Below are 16,946 nucleotides of genomic sequence, written 5' to 3'. Positions count from 1 at the left end.
TTTTATAAAATCACTGAATCAAATCTAACTCTGATTACATCAGAGAAGGCCATGTACCCTACACCATAAGAGGAGGTTTGAAATTTTGACTTGTCTACTTAAATATCACCAAAATCTGATCACAAGGTTAATTACGTCCCTGGGTGGGATTGAACCACCAACCTTTTGGTTAATAGCCAAACACACTAACCGATTGCGCCACAGAGACACTTTGCAAAAGTCCATACTGACAAAGGCTAATAAGCATTCATCTAAAACGTTTCCTAGAAAAACTTTAAAAAGTCAATAATCTGGAGAGTTTTTGTAAGATGTTTCTTCCATCAACCAACGAAGAAACACATTGGTACTTTCCCATGATAAGTGAGTGCTTCTGGATCTCTTGCACTTACATGTGCAGCAGAGTACTGCAATGGAAGCATGCTGGGCCCATAACCCAGAGGTAGGCAGATTGAAACTATCCTCTGCTATATGCATTTTTTTGTTTGTTAATTAAAGTAATCCAAAACTGGGATTGATATTTTGGCTCTTTTATTTTTACTTAAAGTACAATAACTTTTACCATTTTAATTTGTTTTAATAGTATATTGACAGTATAGTTTTCTTTCAAAAATCCACTTAATTTTCTTTACCCTGTTATTAAAATGGTAATTGACAAAAAAACTACATTGTCACCAGAAGAGCAATACAAAATGTACAAGTGATATATTAAAATCATCTTTCCAGCTTGAATTTCAATGATGCATTGGGGCAACAATTTTGTGAGAAACATCTTCACCCTTAAATAAAGATTTTCGTAATTCCTTACCTGTGTGCTAATTAGATATCACCTTGTTTTCACATTAAACAGACTTCCACATGAGAAAGCAGCAAGGATGCAGTGGCTTTAATGTTTCCTGGTGTCAACCTGTATTATTTCAGTAGACATTGAAATGAGGATGCATCTTGCTGCCTTTCCAATGAAGCAAGTTTAATTTAGTAATAGGTGAAAAACCATCCTTACAAAGGTGTTAATCAGAGACTTGGCTTTGTGGACACTTTTCAGAGAACAAATTTGTTAGCATAAAAATAAATTCCAGAAAATGAAGAGCTGTTTAATCACTCAATTGGATTTTTCTGCCAGCATATTTTTTTTCTCTGCAACCCACTGCTAAATTGTGCTTCCTAGCTGTTTTTTTATAAAATCACTGAATCAAATCTAACTCTGATTACATCAGAGAAGGCCAGGTACCCTACACAATAAGAGGGGGTTTGAAATTTTGACTTGTCTACTTAAATATCACCAAAATCTGATCACAAGGTCAATTACGTCCCTGGGTGGGATTGAACCACCAACCTTTTGGTTAATAGCCAAACACACTAACCGATTGCGCCACCGAGACACTTTGCAAACAGTACATACTGACAAAGGCTAATAAGCATACATCTAGAACGTTTCCTAGAAAAATATTAAAAAATCAATAATCTGGAGAGTTTTTGTAAGATGTTTCTTCCATCAACCAATGAATAAACACATTGGTACTTTCCCATGATGAGTGAGTGCTTCAGGATCTCTTGCACTTACATGTGCAGCAGAGTACTGCAATGGAAGCATGCTGGACCCATAACCCAGAGGTAGGCAGATTGAAACTATCCTTTGCTATATGCATTTTTTTTTTTTAATTTAAGTAATCAAAACTGGGATTGATATTTTTACTCTTTTATTTTTACTTAAAGTACAATAACTTTTACCATTTTAATTTGTTTTAATAGTATATTGACAGTATAGTTTTCTATCAAAAATCCACTTAATTTTCTTTACCCTATTATTAAAATGGTAATTGACAAAAAAAACTACATTGTCACCAGAAGAGCAATACAAAATGTACAAGTGATATATTAAAATCATCTTTCCAGCTTGAATTTCAATGATGCATTGGGGCAACAATTTTGTGAGAAACATCTTCACCCTTAAATAAAGATTTTCGTAATTTCTTACCTGTGTGCTAATTAGATATCACCTTGTTTTCACATTAAACAGACTTCCACATGAGAAAGCAGCAAGGATGCAGTGGCTTTAATGTTTCCTGGTGTCAACCTGTATTATTTCAGTAGACATTGAAATGAGGATGCATCTTGCTGCCTTTCCAATGAAGCAAGTTTAATTTAGTAATAGGTGAAAAACCATCCTTACAAAGGTGTTAATCAGAGACTTGGCTTTGTGGACACTTTTCAGAGAACAAATTTGTTAGCATAAAAATAAATTCCAGAAAATGAAGAGCTGTTTAATCACTCAATTGGATTTTTCTGCCAGCATATTTTTTTTCTCTGCAACCCACTGCTAAATTGTGCTTCCTAGCTGTTTTTTTATAAAATCACTGAATCAAATCTAACTCTGATTACATCAGAGAAGGCCAGGTACCCTACACAATAAGAGGGGGTTTGAAATTTTGACTTGTCTACTTAAATATCACCAAAATCTGATCACAAGGTCAATTACGTCCCTGGGTGGGATTGAACCACCAACCTTTTGGTTAATAGCCAAACACACTAACCGATTGCGCCACCGAGACACTTTGCAAACAGTACATACTGACAAAGGCTAATAAGCATACATCTAGAACGTTTCCTAGAAAAATATTAAAAAATCAATAATCTGGAGAGTTTTTGTAAGATGTTTCTTCCATCAACCAATGAATAAACACATTGGTACTTTCCCATGATGAGTGAGTGCTTCAGGATCTCTTGCACTTACATGTGCAGCAGAGTACTGCAATGGAAGCATGCTGGACCCATAACCCAGAGGTAGGCAGATTGAAACTATCCTTTGCTATATGCATTTTTTTTTGTTAATTTAAGTAATCAAAACTGGGATTGATATTTTTGCTCTTTTATTTTTACTTAAAGTACAATAACTTTTACCATTTTAATTTGTTTTAATAGTATATTGACAGTATAGTTTTCTTTCAAAAATCCACTTAATTTTCTTTACCCTATTATTAAAATGGTAATTGACAAAAAAAACTACATTGTCACCAGAAGAGCAATACAAAATGTACAAGTGATATATTAAAATCATCTTTCCAGCTTGAATTTCAATGATGCATTGGGGCAACAATTTTGTGAGAAACATCTTCACCCTTAAATAAAGATTTTCGTAATTTCTTACCTGTGTGCTAATTAGATATCACCTTGTTTTCACATTAAACAGACTTCCACATGAGAAAGCAGCAAGGATGCAGTGGCGTTAATGTTTCCTGGTGTCAACCTGTATTATTTCAGTAGACATTGAAATGAGGATGCATCTTGCTGCCTTTCCAATGAAGCAAGTTTAATTTAGTAATAGGTGAAAAACCATCCCTACAAAGGTGTTAATCAGAGACTTGGCTTTGTGGACACTTTTCAGAGAACAAATTTGTTAGCATAAAAATAAAGCCAGAAAATGAAGAGCTGTTTAATCACGCAATTTGATTTTTTTGCCAGCATATTTCTTTTTCTCTGCAACCCACTGCTAAATTGTGCTTCCTAGATGTTTTTATAAAATCACTGAATCAAATCTAACGCTGATTACATCAGAGAAGGCCAGGTACCCTACACCATAACAGGGGGATATGAAATTTGACTTGTCTACTTAAAGATCACCAAAATCTGATAACAAGGTCAATTAGGTCCCTGGGTGGGATTGAACCACCAACCTTTTGGTTAATAGCCGTACATACTAACTGATTGCGCAACAGAGACACTTTGCAAAAGTTCATACTGACAAAGGCTAATAAGCATTCATCTAAAACGTTTCCTAGAAAAACTTTAAAAAGTCAATAATCTGGAGAGTTTTTGTAAGATGTTTCTTCCATCAACCAACGAAGAAACACATTGGTACTTTCCCATGATGAGTGAGTGCTTCAGGATCTCTTGCACTTACATGTGCAGCAGAATACTGCAATGGAAGCATGCTGGACCCATAACCCAGAGGTAGGCAGATTGAAACTATCCTCTGCTGTATGCTTTTTTTTTTTTGTTAATTAAAGTAATCCAAAACTGGGATTGATATTTTGGTTCTTTTATTTTTACTTATAGTACAATAACTTTTACCATTTTAATTTGTTTTAATAGTATATTGACAGTATTGTTTTCTTTCAAAAATCCACTTCATTTTCTTTACCCTATTATTAAAATGGTAATTGACAAAAACAAACTACATTGTCACCAGAAGAGCAATACAAAATGTACAAGTAATATATTAAAATCATCTTTCCAGCTTGAATTTCAATGATGCATTGGGGCAACGATTTTGTGAGAAACATCTTCACCCTTAAATAAAGATTTTCTTAATTCCTTACCTGTGTGCTAATAAGATATCACCTTGTTTTCACATTAAACAGACTTCCACATGAGAAAGCAGCAAGGATGCAGTGGCGTTAATGTTTTCTGGTGTCAACCTGTATTATTTCAGTAGACATTGAAATGAGGATGCATCTTGCTGCCTTTCCAATGAAGCAAGTTTAATTTAGTAATAGGTGAAAAACCATCCCTACAAAGGTGTTAATCAGAGACTTGGCTTTGTGGACACTTTTCAGAGTACAAATTTGTTAGCATAAAAATAAAGCCAGAAAATGAAGAGCTGTTTAATCACGCAATTTGATTTTTTTGCCAGCATATTTCTTTTTCTCTGCAACCCACTGCTAAATTGTGCTTCCTAGATGTTTTTATAAAATCACTGAATCAAATCTAACTCTGATTACATCAGAGAAGGCCAGATACCCTACACCATAACAGGGGGTATGAAATTTGACTTGTCTACTTAAAGATCACCAAAATATGATAACAAGGTCAATTAGGTCCCTGGGTGGGATTCAACCACCAACCTTTTGGTTAATAGCCGTACATACTAACTGATTGCGCCACAGAGACACTTTGCAAAAGTTCATACTGACAAAGGCTAATAAGCATTCATCTAAAACGTTTCCTAGAAAAACTTTAAAAAGTCAATAATCTGGAGAGTTTTTGTAAGATGTTTCTTCCATCAACCAACGAAGAAACACATTGGTACTTTCCCATGATGAGTGAGTGCTTCAGGATCTCTTGAACTTACATGTGCAGCAGAGTACTGCAATGGAAGCATGCTGGGCCCATAACCCAGAGGTAGGCAGATTGAAACTATCCTCTGCTATATGCATTTTTTTGTTTGTTAATTAAAGTAATCCAAAACTGGGATTGATATTTTGGCTCTTTTATTTTTACTTAAAGTACAATAACTTTTACCATTTTAATTTGTTTTAATAGTATATTGACAGTATAGTTTTCTATCAAAAATCCACTTAATTTTCTTTACCCTGTTATTAAAATGGTAATTGACAAAAAAACTACATTGTCACCAGAAGAGCAATACAAAATGTACAAGTGATATATTAAAATCATCTTTCCAGCTTGAATTTCAATGATGCATTGGGGCAACAATTTTGTGAGAAACATCTTCACCCTTAAATAAAGATTTTCGTAATTCCTTACCTGTGTGCTAATTAGATACCACCTTGTTTTCACATTAAACAGACTTCCACATGAGAAAGCAGCAAGGATGCAGTGGCGTTAATGTTTCCTGGTGTCAACCTGTATTATTTCAGTAGACATTGAAATGAGGATACATCTTGCTGCCTTTCCAATGAAGCAAGTTTAATTTAGTAATAGGTGAAAAACCATCCCTACAAAGGTGTTAATCAGAGACTTGGCTTTGTGGACACTTTTCAGAGAACAAATTTGTTAGCATAAAAATAAAGCCAGAAAATAAAGAGCTGTTTAATCACTCAATTGGATTTTTCTGCCAGCATATTTTTTTTCTCTGCAACCCACTGCTAAATTGTGCTTCCTAGCTGTTTTTATAAAATCACTGAATCAAATCTAACTCTGATTACATCAGAGAAGGCCAGGTACCCTACACCATAACAGGGGGTTTGAAATTTTGACTTGTCTACTTAAAGATCACCAAAATCTGATAACAAGGTCAATTAGGTCCCTGGGTGGGATTGAACCACCAACCTTTTGGTTAATAGCCGTACATACTAACTGATTGCGCCACAGAGACACTTTGCAAAAGTCCATACTGACAAAGGCTAATAAGCATTCATCTAAAACGTTTCCTAGAAAAACTTTAAAAAGTCAATAATCTGGAGAGTTTTTGTAAGATGTTTCTTCCATCAACCAACGAAGAAACACATTGGTACTTTCCCATGATGAGTGAGTGCTTCAGGATCTCTTGAACTTACATGTGCAGCAGAGTACTGCAATGGAAGCATGCTGGGCCCATAACCCAGAGGTAGGCAGATTGAAACTATCCTCTGCTATATGCATTTTTTTTTTGTTAATTAAAGTAATCCAAAACTGGGATTGATATTTTGTCTCTTTTATTTTTACTTAAAGTACAATAACTTTTACCATTTTAATTTGTTTTAATAGTATATTGACAGTATTGTTTTCTTTCAAAAATCCACTTCATTTTCTTTACCCTATTATTAAAATGGTAATTGACAAAAACAAACTACATTGTCACCAGAAGAGCAATACAAAATGTACAAGTGATATATTAAAATCATCTTTCCAGCTTGAATTTCAATGTTGCATTGGGTCAACAATTTTGTGAGAAACATCTTCACCCTTAAATAAAGATTTTCTTAATTCCTTACCTGTGTGCTAATTAGATATCACCTTGTTTTCACATTAAACAGACTTCCACATGAGAAAGCAGCAAGGATGCAGTGGCGTTAATGTTTCCTGGTGTCAACTTGTATTATTTCAGTAGACATTGAAATGAGGATGCATCTTGCTGCCTTTCCAATGAAGCAAGTTTAATTTAGTAATAGGTGAAAAACCATCCTTACAAAGGTGTTAATCAGAGACTTGGCTTTGTGGACACTTTTCAGAGAACAAATTTGTTAGCATAAAAATAAAGCCAGAAAATGAAGAGCTGTTTAATCACTCGATTGGATTTTTCTGCCAGCATATTTTTTTTCTCTGCAACCCACTGCTAAATTGTGCTTCCTAGCTGTTTTTTATAAAATCACTGAATCAAATCTAACTCTGATTACATCAGAGAAGGCCAGGTACCCTACACAATAAGAGGGGGTTTGAAATTTTGACTTGTCTACTTAAATATCACCAAAATCTGATCACAAGGTCAATTACGTCCCTGGGTGGGATTGAACCACCAACCTTTTGGTTAATAGCCGAACACACTAACCGATTGCGCCACCGAGACACTTTGTAAACAGTACATACTGACAAAGGCTAATAAGCATACATCTAGAACGTTTCCTAGAAAAATATTAAAAAATCAATAATCTGGAGAGTTTTTGTAAGATGTTTCTTCCATCAACCAATGAATAAACACATTGGTACTTTCCCATGATGAGTGAGTGCTTCAGGATCTCTTGCACTTACATGTGCAGCAGAGTACTGCAATGGAAGCATGCTGGACCCATAACCCAGAGGTAGGCAGATTGAAACTATCCTTTGCTATATGCATTTTTTTTGTTAATTTAAGTAATCAAAACTGGGATTGATATTTTTGCTCTTTTATTTTTACTTAAAGTACAATAACTTTTACCATTTTAATTTGTTTTAATAGTATATTGACAGTATAGTTTTCTTTCAAAAATCCACTTAATTTTCTTTACCCTATTATTAAAATGGTAATTGACAAAAAAAACTACATTGTCACCAGAAGAGCAATACAAAATGTACAAGTGATATATTAAAATCATCTTTCCAGCTTGAATTTCAATGATGCATGGGGGCAACGATTTTGTGAGAAACATCTTCACCCTTAAATAAAGATTTTCTTAATTCCTTACCTGTGTGCTAATTAGATATCACCTTGTTTTCATATTAAACAGACTTTTACATGAGAAAGCAGCAAGGATGCAGTGGCGTTAATGTTTCCTGGTGTCAACCTGTATTATTTCAGTAGACATTGAAATGAGGATGCATCTTGCTGCCTTTCCAATGAAGCAAGTTTAATTTAGTAATAGGTGAAAAACCATCCTTACAAAGGTGTTAATCAGAGACTTGGCTTTGTGGACACTTTTCAGAGAACAAATTTGTTAGCATAAAAATAAAGCCAGAAAATAAAGAGCTGTTTAATCACTCAATTGGATTTTTCTGCCAGCATATTTTTTTTCTCTGCAACCCACTGCTAAATTGTGCTTCCTAGCTGTTTTTATAAAATAACTGAATCAAATCTAACTCTGATTACATCAGAGAAGGCCAAGTACCCTACACCATAACAGGGGGTTTGAAATTTTGACTTGTCTACTTAAAGATCACCAAAATCTGATAACAAGGTCAATTAGGTCCCTGGGTGGGTTTAAACCACCAACCTTTTGGTTAAAAGCCGTACATACTAACTGATTGCGCCACAGAGACACTTTGCAAATTTCCATACTGACAAAGGCTAATAAGCATTCATCTAAAACGTTTCCTAGAAAAACTTTAAAATGTCAATAATCTGGAGAGTTTTTGTAAGATGTTTCTTCCATCAACCAACGAAGAAACACATTGGTACTTTCCCATGATGAGTGAGTGCTTCAGGATCTCTTGCACTTACATGTGCAGCAGAGTACTGCAATGGAAGCATGCTGGGCCCATAACCCAGAGGTAGGCAGATTGAAACTATCCTCTGCTATATGCATTTTTTTTTGTTAATTAAAGTAATCCAAAACTGGGATTGATATTTTGTCTCTTTTATTTTTACTTAAAGTACAATAACTTTTACCATTTTAATTTGTTTTAATAGTATATTGACAGTATTGTTTTCTTTCAAAAATCCACTTCATTTTCTTTACCCTATTATTAAAATGGTAATTGACAAAAACAAACTACATTGTCACCAGAAGAGCAATACAAAATGTACAAGTGATATATTAAAATCATCTTTCCAGCTTGAATTTCAATGATGCATTGGGTCAACAATTTTGTGAGAAACATCTTCACCCTTAAATAAAGATTTTCTTAATTCCTTACCTGTGTGCTAATTAGATATCACCTTGTTTTCACATTAAACAGACTTCCACATGAGAAAGCAGCAAGGATGCAGTGGCGTTAATGTTTCCTGGTGTCAACTTGTATTATTTCAGTAGACATTGAAATGAGGATGCATCTTGCTGCCTTTCCAATGAAGCAAGTTTAATTTAGTAATAGGTGAAAAACCATCCTTACAAAGGTGTTAATCAGAGACTTGGCTTTGTGGACACTTTTCAGAGAACAAATTTGTTAGCATAAAAATAAAGCCAGAAAATGAAGAGCTGTTTAATCACTCGATTGGATTTTTCTGCCAGCATATTTTTTTTCTCTGCAACCCACTGCTAAATTGTGCTTCCTAGCTGTTTTTTATAAAATCACTGAATCAAATCTAACTCTGATTACATCAGAGAAGGCCATATACCCTACACCATAAGAGGAGGTTTGAAATTTTGACTTGTCTACTTAAATATCACCAAAATCTGATCACAAGGTTAATTACGTCCCTGGGTGGGATTGAACCACCAACCTTTTGGTTAACAGCCAAACACACTAACCGATTGCGCCACAGAGACACTTTGCAAAAAGTACATACTGACAAAGGCTAATAAGCATACATCTAGAACGTTTCCTATAAAAACATAAAAAAATCAATAATCTGGAGAGTTTTTGTAAGATGTTTCTTCCATCAACCAACGAATAAACACATTGGTACTTTCCCATGATGAGTGAGTGCTTCAGGATCTCTTACACTTACATGGGCAGCAGAGTACTGCAATGGAAGCATGCTGGACCCATAACCCAGAGGTAGGCAGATTGAAACTATCCTTTGCTATATGCATTTTTTTTGTTAATTTAAGTAATCAAAACTGGGATTGATATTTTTGCTCTTTTATTTTTACTTAAAGTACAATAACTTTTACCATTTTAATTTGTTTTAATAGTATATTGACAGTATAGTTTTCTTTCAAAAATCCACTTAATTTTCTTTACCCTGTTATTAAAATGGTAATTGACAAAAAAACTACATTGTCACCAGAAGAGCAATACAAAATGTACAAGTGATATATTAAAATCATCTTTCCAGCTTGAATTTCAATGATGCATTGGGGCAACAATTTTGTGAGAAACATCTTCACCCTTAAATAAAGATTTTCGTAATTCCTTACCTGTGTGCTAATTAGATATCACCTTGTTTTCACATTAAACAGACTTCCATGTGAGAAAGCAGCAAAGATGCAGTGGCGTTAATGTTTCCTGGTGTCAACCTGTATTATTTCAGTAGACATTGAAATGAGGATGCATCTTGCTGCCTTTCCAATGAAGCAAGTTTAATTTAGTAATAGGTGAAAAACCATCCTTACAAAGGTGTTAATCAGAGACTTGGCTTTGTGGACACTTTTCAGAGAACAAATTTGTTAGCATAAAAATAAATTCCAGAAAATGAAGAGCTGTTTAATCACTCAATTGGATTTTTCTGCCAGCATATTTTTTTTCTCTGCAACCCACTGCTAAATTGTGCTTCCTAGCTGTTTTTTATAAAATCACTGAATCAAATCTAACTCTGATTACATCAGAGAAGGCCAGGTACCCTACACAATAAGAGGGGGTTTGAAATTTTGACTTGTCTACTTAAATATCACCAAAATCTGATCACAAGGTCAATTACGTCCCTGGGTGGGATTGAACCACCGACCTTTTGGTTAATAGCCGAACACACTAACCGATTGTGCCACCAAGACACTTTGCAAACAGTACATACTAACAAAGGCTAATAAGCATACATCTAGAACGTTTCCTAGAAAAATATTAAAAAATCAATAATCTGGAGAGTTTTTGTAAGATGTTTCTTCCATCAACCAATGAATAAACACATTGGTACTTTCCCATGATGAGGGAGTGCTTCAGGATCTCTTGCACTTACATGTGCAGCAGAGTACTGCAATGGAAGCATGCTGGACCCATAACCCAGAGGTAGGCAGATTGAAACTATCCTTTGCTATATGCATTTTTTTTTGTTAATTTAAGTAATCAAAACTGGGATTGATATTTTTGCTCTTTTATTTTTACTTAAAGTACAATAACTTTTACCATTTTAATTTGTTTTAATAGTATATTGACAGTATAGTTTTCTTTCAAAAATCCACTTAATTTTCTTTACCCTATTATTAAAATGGTAATTGACAAAAAAAACTACATTGTCACCAGAAGAGCAATACAAAATGTACAAGTGATATATTAAAATCATCTTTCCAGCTTGAATTTCAATGATGCATTGGGGCAACAATTTTGTGAGAAACATATTCACCCTTAAATAAAGATTTTCGTAATTTCTTACCTGTGTGCTAATTAGATATCACCTTGTTTTCACATTAAACAGACTTCCACATGAGAAAGCAGCAAGGATGCAGTGGCGTTAATGTTTCCTGGTGTCAACCTGTATTATTTCAGTAGACATTGAAATGAGGATGCATCTTGCTGCCTTTCCAATGAAGCAAGTTTAATTTAGTAATAGGTGAAAAACCATCCCTACAAAGGTGTTAATCAGAGACTTGGCTTTGTGGACACTTTTCAGAGAACAAATTTGTTAGCATAAAAATAAAGCCAGAAAATGAAGAGCTGTTTAATCACGCAATTTGATTTTTTTGCCAGCATATTTCTTTTTCTCTGCAACCCACTGCTAAATTGTGCTTCCTAGATGTTTTTATAAAATCACTGAATCAAATCTAACTCTGATTACATCAGAGAAGGCCAGGTACCCTACACCATAACAGGGGGTATGAAATTTGACTTGTCTACTTAAAGATCACCAAAATCTGACAACAAGGTCAATTAGGTCCCTGGGTGGGATTGAACCACCAACCTTTTGGTTAATAGCCGTACATACTAACTGATTGCGCCACAGAGACACTTTGCAAAAGTTCATACTGACAAAGGCTAATAAGCATTCATCTAAAACGTTTCCTAGAAAAACTTTAAAAAGTCAATAATCTGGAGAGTTTTTGTAAGATGTTTCTTCCATCAACCAACGAAGAAACACATTGGTACTTTCCCATGATGAGTGAGTGCTTCAGGATCTCTTGCACTTACATGTGCAGCAGAGTACTGCAATGGAAGCATGCTGGGCCCATAACCCAGAGGTAGGCAGATTGAAACTATCCTCTGCTATATGCATTTTTTTGTTTGTTAATTAAAGTAATCCAAAACTGGGATTGATATTTTGGCTCTTTTATTTTTACTTAAAGTACAATAACTTTTACCATTTTAATTTGTTTTAATAGTATATTGACAGTATAGTTTTCTATCAAAAATCCACTTAATTTTCTTTACCCTGTTATTAAAATGGTAATTGACAAAAAAACTACATTGTCACCAGAAGAGCAATACAAAATGTACAAGTGATATATTAAAATCATCTTTCCAGCTTGAATTTCAATGATGCATTGGGGCAACAATTTTGTGAGAAACATCTTCACCCTTAAATAAAGATTTTCGTAATTCCTTACCTGTGTGCTAATTAGATACCACCTTGTTTTCACATTAAACAGACTTCCACATGAGAAAGCAGCAAGGATGCAGTGGCGTTAATGTTTCCTGGTGTCAACCTGTATTATTTCAGTAGACATTGAAATGAGGATACATCTTGCTGCCTTTCCAATGAAGCAAGTTTAATTTAGTAATAGGTGAAAAACCATCCCTACAAAGGTGTTAATCAGAGACTTGGCTTTGTGGACACTTTTCAGAGAACAAATTTGTTAGCATAAAAATAAAGCCAGAAAATAAAGAGCTGTTTAATCACTCAATTGGATTTTTCTGCCAGCATTTTTTTTTTCTCTGCAACCCACTGCTAAATTGTGCTTCCTAGCTGTTTTTATAAAATCACTGAATCAAATCTAACTCTGATTACATCAGAGAAGGCCAGGTACCCTACACCATAACAGGGGGTTTGAAATTTTGACTTGTCTACTTAAAGATCACCAAAATCTGATAACAAGGTCAATTAGGTCCCTGGGTGGGATTGAACCACCAACCTTTTGGTTAATAGCCGTACATACTAACTGATTGCGCCACAGAGACACTTTGCGAAAGTCCATACTGACAAAGGCTAATAAGCATTCATCTAAAACGTTTCCTAGAAAAACTTTAAAAAGTCAATAATCTGGAGAGTTTTTGTAAGATGTTTCTTCCATCAACCAACGAAGAAACACATTGGTACTTTCCCATGATGAGTGAGTGCTTTAGGATCTCTTGAACTTACATGTGCAGCAGAGTACTGCAATGGAAGCATGCTGGGCCCATAACCCAGAGGTAGGCAGATTGAAACTATCCTCTGCTATATGCATTTTTTTTTTGTTAATTAAAGTAATCCAAAACTGGGATTGATATTTTGTCTCTTTTATTTTTACTTAAAGTACAATAACTTTTACCATTTTAATTTGTTTTAATAGTATATTGACAGTATTGTTTTCTTTCAAAAATCCACTTCATTTTCTTTACCCTATTATTAAAATGGTAATTGACAAAAACAAACTACATTGTCACCAGAAGAGCAATACAAAATGTACAAGTGATATATTAAAATCATCTTTCCAGCTTGAATTTCAATGTTGCATTGGGTCAACAATTTTGTGAGAAACATCTTCACCCTTAAATAAAGATTTTCTTAATTCCTTACCTGTGTGCTAATTAGATATCACCTTGTTTTCACATTAAACAGACTTCCACATGAGAAAGCAGCAAGGATGCAGTGGCGTTAATGTTTCCTGGTGTCAACTTGTATTATTTCAGTAGACATTGAAATGAGGATGCATCTTGCTGCCTTTCCAATGAAGCAAGTTTAATTTAGTAATAGGTGAAAAACCATCCTTACAAAGGTGTTAATCAGAGACTTGGCTTTGTGGACACTTTTCAGAGAACAAATTTGTTAGCATAAAAATAAAGCCAGAAAATGAAGAGCTGTTTAATCACTCGATTGGATTTTTCTGCCAGCATATTTTTTTTCTCTGCAACCCACTGCTAAATTGTGCTTCCTAGCTGTTTTTTATAAAATCACTGAATCAAATCTAACTCTGATTACATCAGAGAAGGCCAGGTACCCTACACAATAAGAGGGGGTTTGAAATTTTGACTTGTCTACTTAAATATCACCAAAATCTGATCACAAGGTCAATTACGTCCCTGGGTGGGATTGAACCACCAACCTTTTGGTTAATAGCCGAACACACTAACCGATTGCGCCACCGAGACACTTTGTAAACAGTACATACTGACAAAGGCTAATAAGCATACATCTAGAACGTTTCCTAGAAAAATATTAAAAAATCAATAATCTGGAGAGTTTTTGTAAGATGTTTCTTCCATCAACCAATGAATAAACACATTGGTACTTTCCCATGATGAGTGAGTGCTTCAGGATCTCTTGCACTTACATGTGCAGCAGAGTACTGCAATGGAAGCATGCTGGACCCATAACCCAGAGGTAGGCAGATTGAAACTATCCTTTGCTATATGCATTTTTTTTGTTAATTTAAGTAATCAAAACTGGGATTGATATTTTTGCTCTTTTATTTTTACTTAAAGTACAATAACTTTTACCATTTTAATTTGTTTTAATAGTATATTGACAGTATAGTTTTCTTTCAAAAATCCACTTAATTTTCTTTACCCTATTATTAAAATGGTAATTGACAAAAAAAACTACATTGTCACCAGAAGAGCAATACAAAATGTACAAGTGATATATTAAAATCATCTTTCCAGCTTGAATTTCAATGATGCATGGGGGCAACGATTTTGTGAGAAACATCTTCACCCTTAAATAAAGATTTTCTTAATTCCTTACCTGTGTGCTAATTAGATATCACCTTGTTTTCATATTAAACAGACTTTTACATGAGAAAGCAGCAAGGATGCAGTGGCGTTAATGTTTCCTGGTGTCAACCTGTATTATTTCAGTAGACATTGAAATGAGGATGCATCTTGCTGCCTTTCCAATGAAGCAAGTTTAATTTAGTAATAGGTGAAAAACCATCCTTACAAAGGTGTTAATCAGAGACTTGGCTTTGTGGACACTTTTCAGAGAACAAATTTGTTAGCATAAAAATAAAGCCAGAAAATAAAGAGCTGTTTAATCACTCAATTGGATTTTTCTGCCAGCATATTTTTTTTCTCTGCAACCCACTGCTAAATTGTGCTTCCTAGCTGTTTTTATAAAATAACTGAATCAAATCTAACTCTGATTACATCAGAGAAGGCCAAGTACCCTACACCATAACAGGGGGTTTGAAATTTTGACTTGTCTACTTAAAGATCACCAAAATCTGATAACAAGGTCAATTAGGTCCCTGGGTGGGTTTAAACCACCAACCTTTTGGTTAAAAGCCGTACATACTAACTGATTGCGCCACAGAGACACTTTGCAAATTTCCATACTGACAAAGGCTAATAAGCATTCATCTAAAACGTTTCCTAGAAAAACTTTAAAATGTCAATAATCTGGAGAGTTTTTGTAAGATGTTTCTTCCATCAACCAACGAAGAAACACATTGGTACTTTCCCATGATGAGTGAGTGCTTCAGGATCTCTTGCACTTACATGTGCAGCAGAGTACTGCAATGGAAGCATGCTGGGCCCATAACCCAGAGGTAGGCAGATTGAAACTATCCTCTGCTATATGCATTTTTTTTGTTAATTAAAGTAATCCAAAACTGGGATTGATATTTTGTCTCTTTTATTTTTACTTAAAGTACAATAACTTTTACCATTTTAATTTGTTTTAATAGTATATTGACAGTATTGTTTTCTTTCAAAAATCCACTTCATTTTCTTTACCCTATTATTAAAATGGTAATTGACAAAAACAAACTACATTGTCACCAGAAGAGCAATACAAAATGTACAAGTGATATATTAAAATCATCTTTCCAGCTTGAATTTCAATGATGCATTGGGTCAACAATTTTGTGAGAAACATCTTCACCCTTAAATAAAGATTTTCTTAATTCCTTACCTGTGTGCTAATTAGATATCACCTTGTTTTCACATTAAACAGACTTCCACATGAGAAAGCAGCAAGGATGCAGTGGCGTTAATGTTTCCTGGTGTCAACTTGTATTATTTCAGTAGACATTGAAATGAGGATGCATCTTGCTGCCTTTCCAATGAAGCAAGTTTAATTTAGTAATAGGTGAAAAACCATCCTTACAAAGGTGTTAATCAGAGACTTGGCTTTGTGGACACTTTTCAGAGAACAAATTTGTTAGCATAAAAATAAAGCCAGAAAATGAAGAGCTGTTTAATCACTCGATTGGATTTTTCTGCCAGCATATTTTTTTTCTCTGCAACCCACTGCTAAATTGTGCTTCCTAGCTGTTTTTTATAAAATCACTGAATCAAATCTAACTCTGATTACATCAGAGAAGGCCATATACCCTACACCATAAGAGGAGGTTTGAAATTTTGACTTGTCTACTTAAATATCACCAAAATCTGATCACAAGGTTAATTACGTCCCTGGGTGGGATTGAACCACCAACCTTTTGGTTAACAGCCAAACACACTAACCGATTGCGCCACAGAGACACTTTGCAAAAAGTACATACTGACAAAGGCTAATAAGCATACATCTAGAACGTTTCCTAGAAAAACATTAAAAAATCAATAATCTGGAGAGTTTTTGTAAGATGTTTCTTCCATCAACCAACGAATAAACACATTGGTACTTTCCCATGATGAGTGAGTGCTTCAGGATCTCTTGCACTTACATGGGCAGCAGAGTACTGCAATGGAAGCATGCTGGACCCATAACCCAGAGGTAGGCAGATTGAAACTATCCTTTGCTATATGCATTTTTTTTGTTAATTTAAGTAATCAAAACTGGGATTGATATTTTTGCTCTTTTATTTTTACTTAAAGTACAATAACTTTTACCATTTTAATTTGTTTTAATAGTATATTGACAG

The 16,946-nt window shown here is 34.5% G+C and overlaps 3 non-coding genes across 3 annotated transcripts; all 3 read right to left on the bottom strand.

Moving 5' to 3' along the window:
• Positions 1 to 134: 134 nt before the first annotated feature.
• TRNAN-AUU (transfer RNA asparagine (anticodon AUU)) lies at positions 135 to 208 on the bottom strand. Its single transcript has one exon. It is a non-coding gene; the product is annotated as a tRNA-Asn (tRNA).
• A 9,278-nt stretch (positions 209 to 9,486) lies between these two features.
• TRNAN-GUU (transfer RNA asparagine (anticodon GUU)) lies at positions 9,487 to 9,560 on the bottom strand. The gene has a single exon. It is a non-coding gene; the product is annotated as a tRNA-Asn (tRNA).
• A 6,932-nt stretch (positions 9,561 to 16,492) lies between these two features.
• Positions 16,493 to 16,566, bottom strand: TRNAN-GUU (transfer RNA asparagine (anticodon GUU)). Its single transcript has one exon. It is a non-coding gene; the product is annotated as a tRNA-Asn (tRNA).
• Positions 16,567 to 16,946: the final 380 nt, after the last annotated feature.

This window comes from Pseudophryne corroboree, unplaced genomic scaffold (assembly GCF_028390025.1).
Source record: "Pseudophryne corroboree isolate aPseCor3 unplaced genomic scaffold, aPseCor3.hap2 scaffold_1796, whole genome shotgun sequence".
NCBI classification, from domain to species: Eukaryota; Metazoa; Chordata; class Amphibia; order Anura; family Myobatrachidae; genus Pseudophryne; species Pseudophryne corroboree.
The sequence above is the reverse complement of the archived record's forward strand: the minus strand, read 5'-3'. Positions and strand labels throughout refer to the sequence as shown.